The sequence below is a fragment of the Amborella trichopoda genome, chromosome 6 (assembly GCF_054954075.1).
Source record: "Amborella trichopoda isolate Santa Cruz 75 chromosome 6, AtrichopodaSantaCruz75HAP2 v2.0, whole genome shotgun sequence".
NCBI lineage: Eukaryota > Viridiplantae > Streptophyta > Magnoliopsida > Amborellales > Amborellaceae > Amborella > Amborella trichopoda.
The window spans coordinates 26,451,516-26,474,007 of record NC_142341.1 but is presented as its reverse complement, the minus strand read 5'-3'; the positions used below and the strand labels follow the sequence as shown (position 1 = coordinate 26,474,007).

General features: G+C 32.8%; 1 long non-coding RNA gene and 1 pseudogene across 2 annotated transcripts; both read right to left on the bottom strand.

The window, feature by feature from the left end:
- Positions 1 to 396: 396 nt before the first annotated feature.
- LOC18440094 (2-alkenal reductase (NADP(+)-dependent)-like) lies at positions 397 to 12,212 on the bottom strand (annotated as a pseudogene). Its single transcript, XR_016058565.1, has 5 exons — positions 11,791 to 12,212; positions 4,868 to 5,044; positions 3,529 to 3,695; positions 3,334 to 3,414; positions 397 to 829 (listed from the first exon to the last, which is right to left on the bottom strand). The product of XR_016058565.1 is annotated as a 2-alkenal reductase (NADP(+)-dependent)-like (transcript).
- Positions 12,213 to 13,959: 1,747 nt separating this feature from the next.
- Positions 13,960 to 19,039, bottom strand: LOC148781679 (uncharacterized). The gene is made up of 3 exons (XR_016058566.1): positions 17,918 to 19,039; positions 16,595 to 16,867; positions 13,960 to 15,120 (listed from the first exon to the last, which is right to left on the bottom strand). It is a non-coding gene; the product is annotated as an uncharacterized LOC148781679 (long non-coding RNA).
- Between the last annotated feature and the right edge of the window lie 3,453 nt (positions 19,040 to 22,492).

Here is a 22,492-nt window from a genome sequence, read left to right as displayed (position 1 = left end):
GATGAAATATTGAACTTTATTGTTATGGATTGGAAAAATGGCAATGATGGATTTTAGATTGAAATTGGCTAGAAAGCCACAATCGAAGTATTACCTCCAAATTAGAAAATGAAAATTTTAGAAAATTTCAAGTCCTACGTTAGAAATAATTCAGGCACATATGACTAACTGCTCTAAAACAAACTTTATGTAAAGAAAATTGAAATTATACCAACTTTAGGCCAAAATTCAAACTTTAACTCAAAAAAAAAACATGGCCTGACCACTACGACAGATCAACACATAGAAGCCCATTTACTAGGCCTTGAACACATGGACAAAACCAACATAGGACTCACATACAAGCCTTAACCCAAACTACACATGCACAATATCTATGTAACAAGCCTTTCCATGAGGAGATATAATACCGACACTATCTTTTTGCTATGTAACAATAGTAAACACAAGCATTATTCGTGAGAAACGACGACTTGTTTGCCGACATTCTTGCCAGTGAAGAGTCCAATGAGAGTCGAGGGAGCATTCTCAAGACTTTCTACAATGTCTTCGACATAAACTATCTTCCCTTCCTTGATGTACTTAATAGTGGCCTCTAGGAATTGAGGGTACAAGTGCCAATAATCAAATACCTGAACCCTTTCATTTCAATGTGCTTTGATACAAGGCAAAAGAGGTTATGTACACCTTCTGTCTTGTCTTTGTTGTATTGAGAGATCATTCCACAAACCGAGATTCGGCCGAAGTCTCTCATGTTTAAAAGTACAGCATCAAGCATGGCTCCACCAACGTTCTCAAAGTAGATGTCTATGCCTTCAGGGAAGTACCTGATAGAGAGATTGACAATCGGATTTGATCTTTTTTGCTTCTAGTAGGGGGAGAGAGAGAGAGAGAGAGAGATTTTATTTGATTGTCATCAAGGCCGGTGGCTTAGTCCTAATTCATAAGTTGTAGATTCAAATCCGATGCTTACTAATAAAAGAAAAGCTCATCATTCTCCCTTGAGACAGACAGGTACTTAAGTTTCGAAAAAAGTATTGGCTTTCTAAGGTTTGGAGTCTTTTGTGGATGAGTTTCCATTTTTATTTTGTCAAGTACTTTATTTTCTTTTATTTTTGCATAAGTAGGTTGGCTTAGGTGGTTGGAAAGGCCTTACATTGAGAGAGGAAATAAAGGAAACTATTTTCAGGTTGGACACAGACAAAGCTCCAAATGGAAAAAATCCATCCTCTCTCCTAGTGATTTTGGGGTGCTATCTCAACGCCATATTTTTTAGTATTTTAACATCAACTTTAAAATGGTATTGGGAGTTAAAGCAATATACAAAACCGTTTTAAAAAAAAAGGCGTTAATGCAATGTATATTTTATTGATTCTTTAGCACTTCAATCATACAAATTGTGTAGAAAACTTTTCTAAAACTTGCTCTATCGAGGGAGACTTTGAATGGCATGGGTGCTTACTCATTAGAAGATTGCAGCTATTGTAAAGATCACATGGTATTAAGTGCATCGGGAGTCAGCCGATCCACTCAGCCTTGCCCTATGGGCAAGGCAGGTTATGCATGAGTGAGTTGTACACCTTACACGTATTGTTTATATATACTAATATGTCCATATTAAGCCGAAAGTGAACAAGAGGCTTCTTAAGCTGAAAGCGAATAAGAGGCTTCTCAGTAGGTATATTTTTTAGTATTTTACTATCAACTTTAAAATGGTATTGGGAGTTAAAGCAAATTGTATAGAAAACTTTTCACTTAAGTCATACAAATTGTATTGATCTTTAGCATACAAAACCCTATGGGCAAGGCGGGTTTTGCATGAGTGAGTTCTACACCTTACAAGTATTGTTTATATATATATATATATATATTAATATGTCCATATTAAGCCGAAAGTGAACAAGAGGCTTCTTAAACTGAAAGCGAACAAGAGGCTTCTTAAGCTGAAAGCGAACAAGAGGCTTCTCAGTAGCATGACTGTTAGCTTCCATTGTGATTAGTACTCGACCCCCCCCCCCCCCCCCCCCCTTCCCAACCTTAAACAAACACAGCTTTCATTTATTTTTTATAAAACCCAAAAAAAATGGTAGTTTGAAAAAGTTCCATGGGGATTTATTTTCTATAAAACCCAAAAAAAATGGTAGTTTGAAAAAGTTCGATGGGAAGAATCAAACCTAAGACCTAGTGCAAAGGGGAATACAAAGGGTAGTAAACCTATCCAACACAGCATTTGATGTTTGATGTAAGAAATGGAAGAGGTTATATATATTATTTTCTTTGTCATCATTTGTATTTTTTTAACTCGGGATGGAGAAGGGCGAGTTACTCGAACACCCTAGTAACCCAGCTAGCCAATGGGTGGGTACATTGGCCAAGTTGATTTGTATAGGCTATGCTCCCCATGCACTTCATTCTTGCTGAAGTATCACATGCAACAAATGTCAATACTTTGGCACCATATTGACATTTTCAACCAGAAACAGGGGTGCTAAAAAGAAGTGTATAGATCACAAGGGTGGAGTTTGCACTCAAGATGTCCTATGCCAAGTTTGCGTAGACTGTTGCCACACCAACCACATCCAAGTGTGATGACAAATATGTGCATATACATTAAAAGTTTATTATCTTATTATAAGACAATATCCATAGGAACATGTCTTGCTGCATTCACTTTTTGGCAGAAACACTAGACATTTTGACACTCATCAGATTTGGATGCCCGACTCAGTAACTAAGTAACATTGGGGCTGATGTAGTTTTAATTGTATAAAAGAACTTCTATCGACACAATAAATGTGAGTGAACCAATATGAATCACCCCCATACAATTGAGATAATGTTTCATTCGCCTTTGGTAAATGATAAGATAAACATGCACTGCCCCAGAAGTAATGGCCCAAGAAAGTGAGGGGAAAAAATATTCAAAATTGTTGAGATGCAACTAAATAATTACAAATGCATCTAGAAAGTAACCCAATCAACTGAAAAGCCTATGTTCCTAACTTAGAATGGTTTACATTTCATGCATGACGTCAGGGCCTTGTGCCCTTTATATAATGGGATTATCTACAAAGAAACCATTTATCTTTCGTATATGAACGTCACAATCGTTCCCACTCATTAGATGTCAAATTGGATGGCTTGGAGTAAGTCATGAAATACGAGAAATTTTATTTGGAACTTTGTGTCTATTCCATGATACTCTTACAACGACCTATTTTGAAATTTAAGGGACAATAATGATTGCGATCTCTAAGTACAAAAGATAAATGGCCTCTTTGTAAACAATCCCCTATATAATATGAGGTTAATTGTGGAAAAGTATGCGTAGCTTTTCAATGCAGCGGCAAAGTCATGCTCTCCTTTACAATTGAAAGCTTCATCAAACCCAAACTTGAACTTCAATAGATCAACCTAGAAGGGCCATAGGTTTCATGTAAGTTCACAACTTCTCACTCTCATTTAAGATTAACAGTAAAATTATGGCTCGCTTTAATGGTAGAGAGCATAAACTTAATAACATCTTACCTTTTCTTTGGAGCCAGTACTGCCAACAACATAGCAGCCTATTGATTTAGCAAATTGGCCAACAAGTTGTCCAACTGCTCCTAACGCTGCTCAGACATATATATGTACTCCTTTCTTAGGGGAACAAATCTAAAAAAGTCCTACATATGCTGATAGCCCAGGCATACCTAAAGACAATATACAACAACAAAATATCTTTAATATTCTTGTCTCCAAACAAGAAGATGCTAAATTACCCAAAAATAGTAAGTAAAAGAATCTCTCTCTCTCTCTCTCTCTCTCTCTCTCTCTCTCTCTCTCTCTCTCGCTCAGAGACACATGCACACATATTAAGAGAACAAAAACATGACAAAGCATCAAAACAAGCTAAAGTGGAAGACAAGCAAAGAAGATTCTACACACAAAGAGGCCTTAGTAACACCCTATCTAGTGAGGTTAAGGTTGTCGGTCTCAAAATTTGCACCTCTAAGAGTCATGTCGAAACAAAATGCCAAGAGATGATAAACGAGATGTAGTAATTGTGACTTATACTATTCACAAATTTAGTTTCTTGTGGCCTCATATGATCCACAACCATCATTAAATGCAAAAACCATCAGCAAAACATGAAAACAAATTTTGAGAGACAACTAATTTACGAGCATCAATCAATTCACCAGACACATAGACACTATTCTCGAATAATAGATAATAAAAAATGTGAGTTTTTAAGTCCTATTTAATGAGCCACTACATCTCTTGTATCCAAAGAAAGAACTCAAGTTGAATGCTTACTGCTAAAAAACTTGGTGACACATATCTATATCAAATACCTTACAACTGCTACCGTTTTTACAAAATAGCACATCTTCAATACCGTATAATTCATTCGAGGAAGTTAAATTTAAACTTTTAAAACTATTCTGACAGTTCTATACACATTAGCCTTGTGTACCAAACTTTTACACAATTGTTCCACTAATAGTTAATACGACAAGTTTCAGCATTTAGTGTCAAACAATATGACACACAAAAAGAAAAAGAAATTTTTTTTTTTCCTTAGCACAGTCACAAGAAAAGCAAAGATATATAGATATGTAAGAAGAATATGAAATGTTTATGTGAAAATATAGAAATACAATTGGTACAATGGACACATAAGAAAATATGAAAAGTTAGAAATAAAAGTCTCAATTGTGTCCATTATAAGGTGAAAGGGATGTGAGGAGTTCATGATGAAAATGTTAATGGCTATAGAACAAGTTGTTAATTAAGATTAGCAAGATAATATCAACTAAGATAGCTCTATTCAAATGATCTCACAAACAAAAGGAAGATGGAAAGGGCAAAAGACAAATACCTAAAATCCCAGTATAGTAGAAAAAGGTACATCAGTATAAGTGATTTTTCTAAGCGTTTCAGTCATTGTTATCAAGCTAAATTCTTCCCATCCAGTCGTTCCCCAAACCAAGTGACCTTCCTTAAAATCAGGATCCCCGGAATCCAGGACTTTAGATACTTCATAGCTAGTTATGACCTTTGAAAGAATAAATTCAAATGTGTTAGATAAGATAAATTACAAAATTAAATAAAATTGGATAATGATTTCACCATCTTCTATTGATAATAGCCTACTAAATACTAGAACTTGAGGGAGGAAAACCAAACAATGGTGCCTAAAGACTCTTAAGAAATCCAGTTAATTTCTAGTTCATATAAGATAGTTAACAACCAGAGGATGGACAGATTGAGAGTACTAGGGACTTTTTAAATGTATAAATTATCCAAATTTGGTACCTTTATGTAGTAAAGCTATTGGTTATGGTGAAATATATTGGTTTATCATCATTCAAGTCTAAACTATTCAGTATCAAGACTCTAAACAAATCCAATGAAAATACAAAAGAAAGTGCAAATTACAACTTCCATTATCCCAAATCCTAAAACATATTTCTTTTCTTTAGGCATAAAACTCCTTAAAAGATAGAAAAACTTCAACATTATGTTCACCATAAATTCAGTAGCCTATCAAAATATGCCGAATTAACAAAAGACCCCACGCCACATCAGACTAACTAAGATGATCACATCTGTATGTACAAACTATATGCAAAACAAATGACAATTTGAAAATAATCCTTATATCCACAGAAGTCTCCATTTCTCCCATCGTCTCTGAGAGAAGGCTACAACACTCAACAAAAATTCAATTGGGACAATTATATGTCATAGAGTACATCATGTTCAAAGCAGTTAACTGTGATATGTAGTTGCATCAATATTTTTCAAATTAAAAACATTATTTTGGATGAAATTTTGGAGAAAACTTTCTGACATTGTGTAGAATTCTAGTCATATTTCTTTGTTGTTTTCGAGAAAAGTTTGTAAGACCAGTTTTTCCTTCCATGAGATTTATTAGAGGTAGAAACTTAACACTTTTCTTGGGAAAACAAGAATTATATCTGGTTCAAATATAGCGAGAAGAGTGAAAATATTCCATAGGTAAGCCACACACAAAAGTGTCAACAAGGGGGAGAAAAAAGGAACTGTTACTACCAGGTTATAGTTTGAAATGCCACTTAACATTTTCCTATATGACAAGTATTGAATTAAAAAAAATAAGATGGATTATAAAATGGGCCATGAAAATCACCTCATTTGCCTCTCTATGGACATGATTGAGACTTCAAATAGTCCGATACACTTAAGAACTCATTAGGCTCTCTGTGATTCGTACTTAGGCTTGATTGGTGAAGATTTTTACAATGCAACACTGTCCCTAGTTCAACTCCTACCACTTAACTATCCATATACAAATAAAAAGTTTAAAAAGAAATATGAGAAAAAGGAACTACGTGACATAATTATCAAGGCAGGAGTAGATTGTCGGGTCTGACTAATTAGACTGTTAATTAGTCTGTTAGATCTGACCAATCGGGCCGTTGGGTATGACTGATTGGTGCCCTAGTTGGTTTGATCTAAAGTGAAAATCAAATTTGGTCGAGAATCAGTAAAAACCATAGTCTAACCAGATTTAGCAAGTCGAACCTGCCAGTTTTGACTAGTCAGACAAGTTAAACAAAGTTGACAATTTTTTAATATATCTCATGTTTCTAAACTAATATTTATAACTTTCTTTTATTTTTGAAAATATGGCCCAACCAATCTGACGGCAACCAAAACGGTTTTGACTAGACCAGATCTCTCACTAATTCATTGGCCAATTCAATTTGGATAGCATTACAATATAAGGTTCTTAATCCCATGGAGGTTATTAAGATCATCGAGAGTTAACTTCATAGCAACCGTCAAAAATCAATTTTAGAATACAAAAACTTCAAGAGATGACATAAATAGCATTCTGGTTCCCTAAAGACAACCTCCAACTACTTAGCGTAACAAGGATCATTCAGAACCAAGAGAAAATGAGGAGCAACAAAATCAGTAATTGAAGTTCAGCCACATCAATCGAGCACATGAGTCATCGAAACACACAATGCCAAAGATATCATTGTCCAACCAATCCATTGTAGTATTGTATAGTGAAAACTCCACAACCACAAAATTGCCATAGTCATGATGGTTATGGCAAAGTTATCATGATGGGACTGGTGCTCTAATCAATAATGGGACTGGTCCAAGCAAAACCACTCGAACAAGGGGTCAAACTGCTTGAACCTTGTTTTCAATATAAAAAATTATAAAATTTATTAAAATCTTAAATATTCATTTAGAAATAGAAAAATGCAAGTTAACCAATGAGAAACTAGTAAAAATAAGAAATTATTTCTAAAAGATATTGTAAAAAAATAATTTTTTGATAACAAAACATTGCATTTTAAAAATTAATAAATTACCATGATTAACATTAGTTAATAATTAAACATTGCACTTTACTTAATTAAATGTTGCATTTTATTTTACTAATTCTTAAATTAAAAATTAGCAAATAGTTAAGCATTACATTTTATTTAATTAAGCGTTGCATTTTTTATAATTAATAGCAAGGGCAAAGCATATATATATATATATATATATAGAGAGAGAAAGAGAGAGTAAATACAATAAAAGTAAGATTTTGATAAACTTGACATTTTATCTTTCAAACAAAATAAAGCAAGCTATAGTTTCTTTTTTACCACTGTTTATTTTGGCAACAAAAAGTTTCCATACAATCCACATAAAATAATAATAATAATGGAAAGAAAGAAAAAGATTATGTAAAAATTTGACAATAAATATGAAAAAATAAAATTTAAGCTCAACTTGCCAAACTGGATGGACCAACAGAATTTGCAAAACGAACAATCGAACTAGTTTGACTGGTGAAATGCCAGTTTTGACTAGTTAATATTAAAATAAGTTGTAATGGGTGTATTTATTGAAAAAGTCATTATATTTTGTTTAAAAATTTATTTTAATGGGTATCTTAATCATCAAATAAGGACAAATTGAAATGTTTTACAAAAGTACAATGGTATTTTGGAAGTTAGTGTTCTCAAACTTTATTTCTAGAGTATCATTGTCCTTTAGTAAGAATTTCAACGTAACCCCTCATGAAAATAACAAAAGTAACCATTATCTCTTAGTGATATATACACAAACACCCTCTCTTGGTAAACAAAATATCACAAATAAATTGTTTTAGAAAAAACATTTCTTATTTAGTAAATCCACCCTTCACAATTCATTCTAACATTAACCTTTTTAATTTTAAGAGTCGCGAATAGTATATATATATATATATGGGAATAGATGTTGTCAGCCGATGGGCTGACTGCTACAGTATCAATCAATGGCCCAGATTGAATCGGGCCGATCTTACAATCACGATTTTATTTCGTATTTGAATTTTCATTTTTTTCTACAGATTCAAATCACTTGAGACATACAGTCTACTCATCAAGGCGCACCTAATAATAATAATAATAATAATAGTAATAGTCATAGTAAAATAGTAATAGTAATAGTAAAATAGACGCTAAAAATTTCACATGATTATATTATTTTTTAAGAATAGACGCTGAAAATTTCACATGATTTGGATTTTTATTAAAAAAATAAAAAGGAAAATTCAAAAAAAAAATGAATTGTAGTATTTTTTTATATTTTTATTAGGTGTGTCTCACCGTACAAAGTTCATCGTACGATCAAGATTGTTTGGTAGTGTTTCATTTTTCATTTTTTTTCTACAAATCAAAATGACCTGAAATTTGGACCGTGTGTTCATCACAAATAGGAAAATCTATAAACACTATCAAATAAATATTTTACATGAAATTCATTAACAAAAATACCCTCGAAAAGTTTTAGGGGTATTTTGATCAATTTGTTTTCTCGAATTACTTTTTTATATTTTTATTTGGTGCATCTCACTAATATGTACATATGCTTCAAAAGTTGAGATCATTCCGATTTATAGAAAAACAATGAAAAATAAAGAACTACTGAACAATCGTGACCGTGCGATGAACTTTGGACAGTGATGAAGGTAGGTGAAATCACTATTCATTTTTGCCTATAGGCATTAGAAAGATGTTTCCTATATATATATATATATATATATATATATATATATATATATATATATGGGTGTGGCTTATATAAGGTTCCAAGCTTAAACAATCCAATTAATATGCACCTCCAAAATTTATCATAATACGTAATTTTGATGTAAAATGTTCTTAGGATTATCTTAAAATCTATTTTCATCTCTAATTATAAAATTTTAAACTCCAAAAATGGTTAAAATCAAGTAGATCCACAAACATATGAAAATCTTGAAATGGACGGTCAAGATAATGTGTTGCAATATGCACTATCTCTGGGACTCAAAATCTTTTTTTTTTTCATATTCATATATCTCAATGTCAAGATGAACAATTAGGAGGTTTTTCAACATTAAAACAACATTTTCTAATATATATTTTTAGGTGCAACTTTACTTCTACATTTTAAGGTTGCAACCTTATATAAACTTTTTCTTAGATATATATATATATATATAGAGCAAAAAAAACTACTGTCAGCCCATGGGCGAATGGAAATAAGCCCAATGGCCCAGATTGAATCTGGGTTGATCCAATTGTCACGATTGCATTTTGTATTTGAATTTCAATTTTTTTTTAAAATCCAAATCATTTGAAATTTAGAGCGTCAATTCTTTAAAAATAGTAGAATCTAATAACAATATAGAAAAAATAATTCATAGAAGTGAATTCATCAAAATACCCCAGAAATATTTTAGAAGCGATGACAAGAATAGACACTCTAAATTTCAGATACCTCTGAAAGTTTCAAGGGTATTTTGGTCAATATATTTTAGGCAAATTATTTTTTTGATATTTTTATTAGTTTCTTATATTTTAAATAATAGAATCTACAAATGTCAAGCGATTTAAATTTGCAAAAAAAAAAAAAATTCAAATACAAAATGTAATCATGACCATTAGATCGGTCCATATTCAATATAAGCCAATGGACATAAATTGTAACGGTTAGCTAGCGAGCTAACTTATATTCTCCCTATATATATATATATATATAAACTAAGATTAGCCCACCAGCTGATGGAATAGTATAAACCCAACAATCTGGGCTGATCTGACGGTCATGAGTACATTTCGCAATATAATTTTAGTAATTTTTATATAAATCAAAATAATATAAAATTTGGGGCATCCACTCTTCTCATCAAGGTGCACCTAATAAAAATATTTAAAAAATAATTCGCAAAACAAATTAACCAAAATACTCAGGGGTATTTTGATCATTGTTTTGTGAATTATTTTTAAAATATTTTTATTAGGTGCACCTTGATGAGAAGAGTGGATTTCTCAAATTTCATATAATTTGGATATGTAAAAAAAATATTACAATTACATTACAAAATGTAGTTGTGATCGGCCTAGATTCAATCTAGGCCATTAGGATTTCCTATATATATCCATTATTTTAAACATCGTTACTATTTTAACCAAAATTTTCAATTATTACATTCAAAATTTTAGATATTAGATTATACGTGTTCTTAGGAGCCCCAAATTTTTTTTCCAAAATTGTCCTATTTTTTATCTTTATGATCTAAATTAAAAATAATAATTTGAAACTTCAAGGTTCGAAATTGCCCTATTTTCGAATCTTTAGGATTTTAAATTAAAAAAAAAAACATTCTGCCCTTCAAAGTCCTAAATTTCCATATTTCTTGAGCTCAATTTGCCTTATTTTTTATTTTGTAATTTTGAATTTTGAAAATCATAAAAAATTTTTAAAAAATTCAAAATTTAAATATCCAACACTTCAATCATACTTTTAGTTCATGAAACAAAAATTGGGAACTTGAAAATCCGAAAAGGGTAATTTAGTCATTTTTTAAAATGTTGACAAAATGTTGTAATAACAAATATAAAATAGGTAAGACTAGTAATAATGGAAAAGTTTTGGTAAAATTGTAGTAACGCTGAAAATAATAGGTAATTTAACTATTAAACAATAAAAAATTTGAAATTTTTACAAAAGTACAATAGTATTTTGAAAGTTGGTGTATTATTAAAGTGCTTTTGTCTTTTTGTAAAAATTTCGAGTTTACCATTTATAGAGATGACAAAAATATCCCTTGATTTGTAGTAATATTTACAAAGTTAACCTTACTTAATGATTAAGATATCACAAAAAGTAATTTTTTAAATAAAAGAAAAAGACTGCAAAATTAATGAATCCATTACATATTTAATCCTTATAATTTGAAGGGTTGTGAAGTTAGGATTATCCCATATATATATATATATATATATATATGCTTTGATAGGGCTACATCCATATCAAAATAACTTAAGCCTCACCTCATAACTCATCAAAAATTACAATTCAATTATTGAAAACCCTTTAATCTATCATCTCAGCCTGAACATTATGATTGTATAAAAAAAAAATAAGGATTTCAAGTTCTAAAATAATGTATATTGCAACAAATCATCTAAATCATCTCTTTCAACCTAAAAATAAGTGTTCATATATCCGTAAAAAGTGTATCATTTTTTTAGTCTTAAATTTTATTGTTGGTGTTAAATATTGATTTTAGAGTAATCATGAAGATTTCTGATGCCCAAAGTACTTTTCTTATAAGGATTTTAGGAGACGCTCTGTATATAAACAGTTGTAATTTAATCCATGAAAAAAGGAGGAAATTTTTAAGGAGATGGACACATGCAGTAAAAAATAAGAAGAGAAATTTCACAGTAATCCATGAAAGCAGAGGAAGATATTGAGGAGAAGGGCACTTACCGAGCCGGGTTCATATCCAGCGAAATAGGTTGAGTTTTCTGGTTTTATCATTTTAAGCCTCATGTAAGGGTCACAAGAGAGGTACAGGTTCTTTACTAAAACAGCCTCTGAGCCTTCTGGTACTTTGAGTTTAATGGAACTTGACACCATTTCCATGTCTTCCTCTTCAGGAAAACCAGTCACATAGTCCTTGAATATGATCTGCCTGTTACTTACCTCCTCTTCTAGTGCCATTTCCTCTGAGTATGAAAAGAAAAAACAGCCCTTGTGATTCCGATTTCTCTGTCAAAAAAACAATGACAAAACAACTGTATGGGGTTGGTGTTTCTCTCTCTAAAAGCAATACCCAGTTTCTCTGAGTTTCCTCTCTCTAAATCTCTCTCCAAGGAACAATACCCAGTTTCTCTGAGCCTTCTCTCTCTCTCGATATAAGTCGAGCTTTTCAACCCTCTCTCTATTTATAACATCTCATTCTCTCTCTAGAACTCTCACTCATTTATAACCTCTCATTTTTCTTTCTAGAACCTCTCTCCGTCCATTTGGTACGAGGAGCGTGTTCCTACCTGTTCACATATTAAAGTCGCCAATCATGGAGAAAATGCTGCCGTTTCTAAAAACAAAGTAAAGCATCACCCCGAATCCTATCTTAAAAGCACAGCGGGCATTAAAAATCTTAATGATGGCCCTAAAAGCACTGTAGGCATTAAAAATCTTAATGATTGCCCTAAAATCAATGTCCAATATCCATTATAAATTTTGAATCTAAAAAATAGTGTAGACCTACAAGACCTCTTAATACTTATTTTTAGAGTGAAATGGACGATTTAGATAAAATGTTACAATATACACTATTTTTACCATTTGAAATCTTAAATATTTTTAACAACCATAATGATTAGCGGCTAGCTAATCAGCTTGAAAATTGTCCAATGCTAAGAATATAATTTTCGGTAAATTTTGAGGTGAGTCTTTTCATAGGGCAGCAGCCCAATCGAAACATTTTCTTTTTTCAAATGCATATTAACAATATAATATATTTTTTTAGTTTAATTTTAAAATCCTTAACAACAGACACATGATAATTCTGAGGGTAGCTGCATAAATATAAAATAATAAATAATTCAACTCTTGTGAGTGTTTTAATAAATTTCCTTAAAATATTTTGTTGAGCGGAAAATGAGATAATTTATAGAGAAAATTACAAAAACCTCCATCAAGTATACTATCTATGCAACGTACCCCCCAGCTAATTACTAGGCTAGAGTTGGGCTAGGGTTGGGCCAGGGCCACCAGATTCGATTCAGCTTGGCCTGACCCTTTTTTCCTTACTCTTTTCTCTTTTTCTTGAATTGTATTTGGCATGGCCCGGGCCGAGCCTAGACACGGGGCTAGGGCCAGGCCATGCTAGGGCCGCAGGGTTCCGAACCTAGTAAAGATCTGCTCATCAAGGTTGGCCCCGGCCAAGCCCCGGTTGTCAGCCCTAGCCCAATTAAGGTGAGGGTTCGACAAACTTTATACAAACCAAGTTTCTAGAAAAATTAAAATAAACAATATTTAGGCTTGTCTGAAGTTATCATAGTCGTCCATTCAGATCTACTGGCTCAGAATAGGGTTCATACATATTTCATTCGTGAGACACACGAATTTGTCCCGATAAAAATTTATTTTATGTTGAAGTTCAAAATTTTTATAATTTTGGACCTCATTTTACTTCTCACTCATAAGTCGAACCTTGAAACGCACTGTACACAAAAAAAGGAATTTCTCAGTTTGGTTGGTTAAAGGTCCAAATTTTCAAAGCGCCCTAGTTGTTATGATATTGGCCTCTATCTCCAGGTGATTTCATGTAACAGTTTTATAGTCGCGTAATACGACAAGCTTCAAAGCTTATGCTCTTTCATTTTGATGAATAAACACAAAAAATAAAATTTAAAAATACATTTTAAAAAGTATTTTTTTTACCCGCTTGAGATAAAGCTTAGAATGATTTTTTTTTCCTTTTTCGAATTTTCTAAATGGCTTTATTATCATTAGATGAACAACATTAAAAAAGAAAAAAAAATTGAGTTTGAGTTCACAAAGACCCAGATCTTTAGATTTACCAAATGAATGGTCAAGATTCATTGTTGGAGCGAGCTCATTTTGGTGGCATCTAAAGTGCAAATTAACTTTTATTTTTTGGAATTTTTTTTGGGTAAATCCGTGGGGATATCGGGCCCCTACCTTTTTTATTAAAAAACAAAAGAGGTTTTACATAAACACATCTTATACAACTCTTGGCAAGGGAATACTAGCAACGTCAGATAAAATATAAGGCATTACAAAATCAGGAGGGCGAGCACACCACATAGTTGCTTCATTCATAGAGGCCTTTAATGCCAATTCAAGGAGTCAACAAGGAGTTTAGAGTCAGTCTCAATGACAAGAGGTACGCTATTCAGTTCCATCGCCAAAGAAATACCCCCCACAAATGCATAGAATTCAACTGTGTTATTCGAATTGGTACCCAGAGGGGCTGCAAAGGCTGCAATAAAACCACCTGCATCACTCTTGATAATGCCCCCACAACCAGCACTACCTGGATTCTGCCTAGAAGCCCAATCGATGTTAAGTTTGAAATATCCTAAAGGAGGAGGTGGCCACGCCACTTAAATATGTACTCGGGGAGGTGCTAAATTCCAATGTAGCTTAAGGTTGGAAGCTATATTAAATTAAGAAGAATGAAAGGCCCAATGTTTAACTTTTGCCAATGATCCAACCAAATGAAAAATGCGCCTTAAGAGAAGTTCCCTAGGCGTATTACCTCCACTATGTACCCGAGAATTCCGTTCCATCCAAATGCACCAAATAGTAATAGAAAATACACAATTCTAAAAGAATTGCATACCTGTGGATCAGAATGGAAATTTAAGGTCATTTGGCCATTAGGGTCATTATGGTATGCTCGAGGGGGAAACACTTTCCGAATCTACTTAACATGGATCTCCATATGAGTTTTGAATATGAGCATTGCACCATGATATGATCTGAGAACACCTCCTCCTAGGAACAAAAGGGCCAAATGAAGACCAAAACTAAGACCCCACATTTGAAATAGTAAAGAGGTTGGTAACCTGGAATACAAGGATAACCAGGCAAACCACTTTGCCCTAGGGAGAGATGGCCTCGACCATAAGACTTTGAAGACGGCTTTAATAGGTTCAACTCTTCTGATATAATCCCAAGCTCTTTTAACTGAGAAAAGGCTATCTGCGACGTGAATCCAAACAAGTTGGTCCTCAAGTAGACGAATAGGCAGGGTATAAGAGAGTATCTCCTCAGAGAGATGACCTGCAAAAGATAAAGGAAGAATCCACCTGATAGGAGCATCATCTAGAAAATCTGACAGAATGTTCGAAGATCTAGAACCCACAATATAATCTATTCTATAAATCTCTGGTAATGAATGTTTTGATAACCATGGGTCATTTCAGAAATCAATATTCCTTCCATTACCTAACATTTGATTGTAGCATGTTAATGCCCAAGACTATACTTCTCCATGCATGCAAGCAAATTCTTGATCTAGAGTGCCAAATTGAGGTGTTATGGAAATACTTGTGTTTGAAATATTTTGCCAAAAGGGTTGATGGATTGGATATAATTATTCATGCTAATATCATCCTACGTGCCAATATTTTTGGAATTGATTGTTGGGATGCAAAGAATGCCTTTGCAAAATATGGGGTCATACAAATGCCACAAATATGATTATCCAGAGGCAAAGTTTCATTATATTACAATGACATGATAACATAAAATCACTCCCCTAATATAATTTTTGCAGTAAACTTATATCTCTTAGTACTTTTATGGGTTCTCTTGGCCTCTTTGTTTTATGAGAATTCTATGTTATATATCCAATTGACATATTGATTTCTCCCACATATAAGAGAAATATTTATGTCAGTATTCCTTATAATTAGTATACTCGATATTTTATATTCTTTTATTTGTATTTTTTCATTTTTCATAACATCTTTATTCAAAATTATTAGGTTTGAATCACTCATTATAAGGAAACAAAAGTCCTGCAATAAGCATTCACAACAACAAAAGTTCTGCGATAAGCATTCACAACAACAGAGTTCTGCAGTAAGCATTCACAAAAACAGAGTTCTGCAGTAAGCATTCACAAAAACAGAAGTTCTGCAATAAGCATTCACAACAACAAAAGTCCTGTAGTTAGCATTCACAAAAACAGAAGTCATGCAGTAAGCATTCACAAAAACAGAAGATCTACAGTAGAAGCACTAATCACAAAAACAGAAATCCTGCAGTAAGCATTCACAAAAATTACAATGGTGCCTTTGATCAAAAGTTCCAAAGAAAAGTCAATTATGACTACAAATATCTTTAGAGATGGTTCTGTTGCATTCGAACTTATGAAATTGAAATTACTCTGAAAAGAATTTACCATAGTTTGATGAGTTTGGTTACTCAGTAAGTGACCATCATTATCCTTAAAAATAATCATAATTGACAAACGTAGATATTTTTTAAATGAATGCATATTAAGTAGAATTTCGACGCATTGATTTCATGCATTCTAATATGTGCTATTAGACAAATTCGTTTCTGATCTTACACATATCCTGTATTCCTTTTTAGACAAAGCAAATAAATATGATACATAAACCATATGCACATGATTCATATCAAGATCAGCATTAAGTATCAAATATAATTAAACAAGCATTCACAGTCACATAAATCCTACAGTAAGCATTCACAACAGCAGAAGTCCTGCAGTAGAAGCACTAACCTTGAGTCCGAGGTTAGAACTTCTACCATCCCCCAGGGAGAAACACCATCAACGGGTAAGTCTGTTGCATAGTGCCTCACACACATACAGTTCTCAAATGCGCTTTAGAGCTTTTAATAGGCGATGATCTTGCAAGACACTACTCCCTATGCCACCTTAGCTAGGAGCTTGCACCGTCAGGGTGTTAATCACTATGAATGGGGGAGTGACCACCCAAACAACTCATGCCCCTACTCCATTCTTATTATTCAGGAGTCGGGGAGGTCACACTTGCTGGCACAAATATTTCATCAAATCTTAACAGAGGCATATCTCCATGCACTCATATCTTATCAAAAGCATGTTATCATGCATACATATCTTATCAGAAGCATGTTGTCATTCACACATATCTTATCAGAAGCATGTCTCATATGTAATATCAAGAAACATCAACATTTTTATGCTATTCATGTAGTCACAAGGGATATTACTATGTTATACTATCATGCATATAAAATCAAAAGAATTTATTATGTCAATTGCAGGCCATATAGCAATATAATAGATATCAGGCAACAATAATGTTGTATTTTCAAAATATTCTTGAAATTATTACCATAAATTCCTTTGAAGAGAGTTATAGCTATCACTTGTACATAATATTTGCACACAATACTTACATAGAACATTTGCACATTGCACATAACACTTGCACATAATACTTGCGCAGAACACTTGTGCATAACAATAACACTTGCACGTAACACTTACGCATAACTCTTGTGCATAACACTTGCATATAACATTTACAGTATTAAGAATTATGTTACAAATATTACAATTAAATACAGAAATACGTAAAATTTACAGTTTCAAAAATATTACAGTTAAATGCATAAATATCTCGAAATATTATAGAAATATCAGTTTTCTTCAAATAATGATTTTTTTTCAGAAAAATGAAGCCATTTACACATAAAACTTACGATATCTAAAATTTATAACAATAAATAGAATATCACAATTTTACTAAAAGCAGAAATATCAATTTTCAAATAACTGTTTTATAGGAAAATAAGATCACTTACACATAAAATTTACAGTGTCTAAAATTCATAATAATATAAAAAAAAAATCAATTTTATTTTCAATAATTTACAGTGCATAAAGTTCCTAACAATAGACAAAACTAATAATTTTATTTCTAAAAATTTACAGTGTTTAAAATTCCTAACAATAGATAGAAATAGTAATTTTATTTCTAATAATTTAAAGAGTCTAAGACAGAAATAATAATGTATTTAAAAGCGGACTATTTTTCAGGTGAATGAGGTCACTTACTTTCATGATGCTGATATATCCATAAATCTACCCAAGAATTTCTTATCCATTCTGTATTTTCCTACTACCAAGAAGCAATCATCCAATGAATAGAAGCAGCCAATTCATCCGATCCTAACTTTCCTCAATTTAGTAATGGAGCATGAACTTAAGATGGTTGGCATAAGTTTACTGGTAGATTGATTTGATCCTCTCTCAATAAATTGCTCCATTTGAGCACAAACAAGCTGAATCAATCTAAAAAATTGAATCAATTGACTTTTCCAGTAACTCATAATCAATTAAACCCACGATCAGAAAACTCAACAAACCAAATCCAATGCCTCTATTGTCTTTCTCACTGCTAAACTCTTTACTCTCTCTCTAACGCCACCATAATTCGAAGGCATATCTTTGAGTCCAATGGCAAATCCTCAATATGGTACAAAGTGCTTCCCAAAAAAAAAAACTTATTCTCGACCCAGTTCTCCCTCATCACCTTCTCCACTCTCTCTTCCCCTTTCACCTCATCATGCAAAACCTCTATGTGAGCATAAGCCCCATCAGTAGCCTTTACCAACTCCATCAAAACACTATATGGTTTCCCAATCTGACCCTCTTTTCTTCAAATTCTCTCTCAAATTAGATACACACTTCGGGAGAAAGGTGGCTCTATATGGGCATGTTTTATCGAAATCCAACAACGATTTGCCATAGTCTCGAGGATCGAAAATGTAAACGGGGAGGAGCGAGAGCGACTCTTCATTTGCAGAGTTGAGAGCTTCATCGTCATGGACTCGAAAGTCATTCCGAAACTAAACAATGGAGCATTTATGACCATCAACTGGGCTCGATGGGTCAGAAGAGAGATGGGGTGTCTGGAAAGCGGGGTAGAGAGAGAAGTAGCTGAGATTGAGGATTTGGAGTTGGGTTTTGGGGAAGAGAGAGAAGGGGTGTTCTAGGCCAGTTGCTCTTCTTGCTCTTCAACAGTGGCTGATGGATTGGAGTCACTGTGTGGGTTTGATTCTATTGCTAGAGAGAGAAAGAATCAAAAGGGCATGGAATTGAGCTTTCAGCTCAAGAGAGAAATGGAGTACACCTTCTTTGAGTGAGAGAGAGACGTTTTGTTTTCTTAAAAAGGGTGAGAGAGAGAGTACACCTAACACCTCATAAAAGAGGTGTCAAATTTAAATGAAAGGAGTTTGCTTTAATGTCACATTAAAAGTAAGAAAAAAAGATGGTGGACCAAAGGTCTACTTTATAAAAATAAATCATCAATTATCATTCGATGGTATATTGATAAGAGTGTGACCATTTTTTAAGATTAACTTATTTAACAATAATATAACATTATTTATTGTTAATAAATATTTATATTAACAATATAAAATTAACAATATATTAATGGTATCTTTTAAAATTATTATTATTAATGTTATTGTTATTGTTATTGTTATTGTTATTGTTATTGTTATTGTTATTATTATTATTATTATTATTATTATTATTTTCTAGTTTAAAAATTTTGGGTCGTCACATTCTCCTCCCTTTAAAAAAAATTTAGTCCTCTAAACTTTATATTTATCGTTTATGGGCCCACCACACTTCCACTGCTTCATGGCTATAGCTCATATAATCTTATTCAGATATCCTCCATATCTCCTGCACCAAGCCCTCTTAACAAGAAAACATTGCCACCCCATATATTCATTAGCACAATTTTCTCTTTCTAAAACTACCAGTAAATGATGCCTGAGAGTAAGTGACCTCATTCTCCTGAAAAATAGTCTGCTTTTAACAAAATTATAACATTTCGTCCATCATTTTTATATTATAAGTTTTATGCGTAAGTGATCTCATTTTCTTGTAAAACAGTTATTTAAAAATTAATATTTTTGTCTATCAGTATTATTTTTGTCCAACAGTATGGATTTTTGATATTGTAAGTGTTATGTGCAAGTGGCCTTGTTTTCTTGTAAAATAGTTATTTAAAATTATATTTATGCATTTAATTAAATTGTAATATTTTCGTTTGTAAATCTTAGACACTATAAGTTTTATGTGTTCCTGTAACATGATTATTTGAAAAATTATAATATTTCCAGACTTTAGATATTTGAAAATTCAGTATTTAACTTTGAATTTCCATGAGATTTATTGTATTGTCAATAGACTGCTTATCATGTTTAGATTCCAAGAAAGTCTCTCAGAATTGCTACTATAACCCATATAAATGACTAGTTATTTATGGAAATGTCAACAAAAGTGATTGATATAAATTGCTTCATATGAATTCATACTAATGATTTGAAGGGTATTTTGAATATATGATATTATTGCTTTATGATATTCAAAGAGTTTCAGAGATACTTTAAGTATACAAATGGACATATCCGGTTATATCAGTAGGGATTATGTGGACTCATCTAGTACGCCAATGAAGTATGATTGGGCCTGTAGGGATTATGTGGACCTATCTAGGATAGTGGTGCGGTATTTGGACTCATTCGGTACCCGGTGAGGTATGATTAGACCTGCAGGGATTAAGTGGACCCATCCAAGAGACTGGTGGGGTATTTAGACTCATCGGGTACACCGGTGAGGTATAATTGGACATGCAGGGATTAAGTGAAACCATCAGGACGCTAATGGGGTATATAGGTGACCTACTTAGGATGTCAGTGGGGTACTTTTTGAAATCTCTTGAGTTATGTATTTTTGTTAAAATGTTTATATGCATTTCAATCATTTGGATTATGTTTAATTGTGCATTTCTGAAAGTGAAATTGTTCTCCATAATTGCCTTCCTCATGTTGTTTTAATGTATATTTTGTTGTTTTTATTATACATTCTTTTAGAAAATGTTTAATGCTTCTGATAAGATCTGTGTGCATGGTAACATACTTTCGATAAGACATGTGGGCATGGAAACATGCTTCTGATGAGATTTGTGCCAGCAAGTGTGACCTGTCCGACTCCCTATGATAGAAAGGGAGTAGGGGCAAGAGTTGTTTGAATGGTCGCTCCCCCAGACGGTGCAAAATCCTAGCCAAGGTGGCGTAACGAGTAGTGTCTTACAAGGCCTATCAAAAGCCACAAAGCGCGCTAGGGATGTGTGTATGTGTGAGGCACTACACAACGGACTTACTCGTTGGTGGTGTTTCTCCATACGAGATGGTAGAAGTTCTAACCTCAAACCCGAGGTTAGTGCTTCTACTACTGTACTTCTGTTTTTGTAAATGCTTACTGCAGTCTAAAAGTATTAGTTTTGAACCGCCCAATATAAATAATTAGTCCAATACTTCTTTTATTTTAATGCTCATTATAACAAGTCAAAGCAGTTTGGAACTAGCATTTCTATAGAACTCATTATAAGAAATCAAAGTAGCACGAAACTATTAGTTTCAAACCGATCATTGTAAAGAATTAGCAAGCAATTCGAAACTCTACTGAGGGTATCTCAAAAAAAAAGAAAAAAAAACAAAAACATGGGCATAAATGCAAAATGTAGAGGACTAACTATAACAAACATGAACATAAATTCCCCTTGAAAGAAGGGGTTTTGAGAGGGAGAGAGAGAGGATGGAATGAGTTTTTACTTGATTCCTTTTCCAAACGAGTCAATGGGATCCATGAAGAAAAGGAAAATGGAAAATAAGATGAGAACTTGCTGACCTAAATGTGAAAATGGGGAAATAGCTTTGGACATTCAGAGCCTCAAGGTCACAAGAACTGTGAAGGGTTTTTAGCTTTGGACCCTTCTAGTCTTCTTGGTATGACTATGGATTACACCATTGTCATGTCTCCTAGGGAACAACAAAATACCCCAACAATCTTCATGGGTAATTTGGTAGTTTTATTTATTTTAAATTATTGTATTTTTATATCTTTTATAGGCAAATAATGGTCATAAATATGAACATATCAAATTTGATCTTAATCTAATATTTGTCAATCTCCTTTTTTTGTTGTTAAGTGTAACGTTTTTAGGATATTTTTTATACACACGTAACTCCACCATTGTTGGTACCAAGTGTAGATGAGAAAGGAAGCTAGTATTAATAGGTTGGCAGCTAACAAAAAACTTTTTGCCACCTCCCCACCATGAATCTTGATCTAACATTATATGCTATGGTAGGGCATTCCCTATACATTGAGGGTATGACCCTTGATAGAAACCGGTTACAAATAGTTGGGACAATACTCGAATGATAATAATGATTTTCTACCCACACATCCTCTTGATCTTGGCAAATGTCTAAAAAGCTCAGAGAAAATAGAAAAAAAGAGCTTAAATATGATTCCTTAAAGATAGTCTATTTCTTTCGTTTAGGAAACGTAGTCTATTTGTTTTGAAAAAGTATAAACTTTCTAATATATAAGAGAACCAATTTTTTAAGATGTTGGTTAATATATTTTTGGAAACTCTATTTTTATGAGATATCTACCTGTGCTTGTAGAGAGATAAAAACGATCTCATTCCTAAAAGAAATGGATTAGCAATATGGCCACGTGGATGGTCTTTGGGTTCCTCTTTCTGAAAATAAACGTTTGTAGAGAAAGAAAATAGATGCAAGAAAAAAAAAATAGAGATAA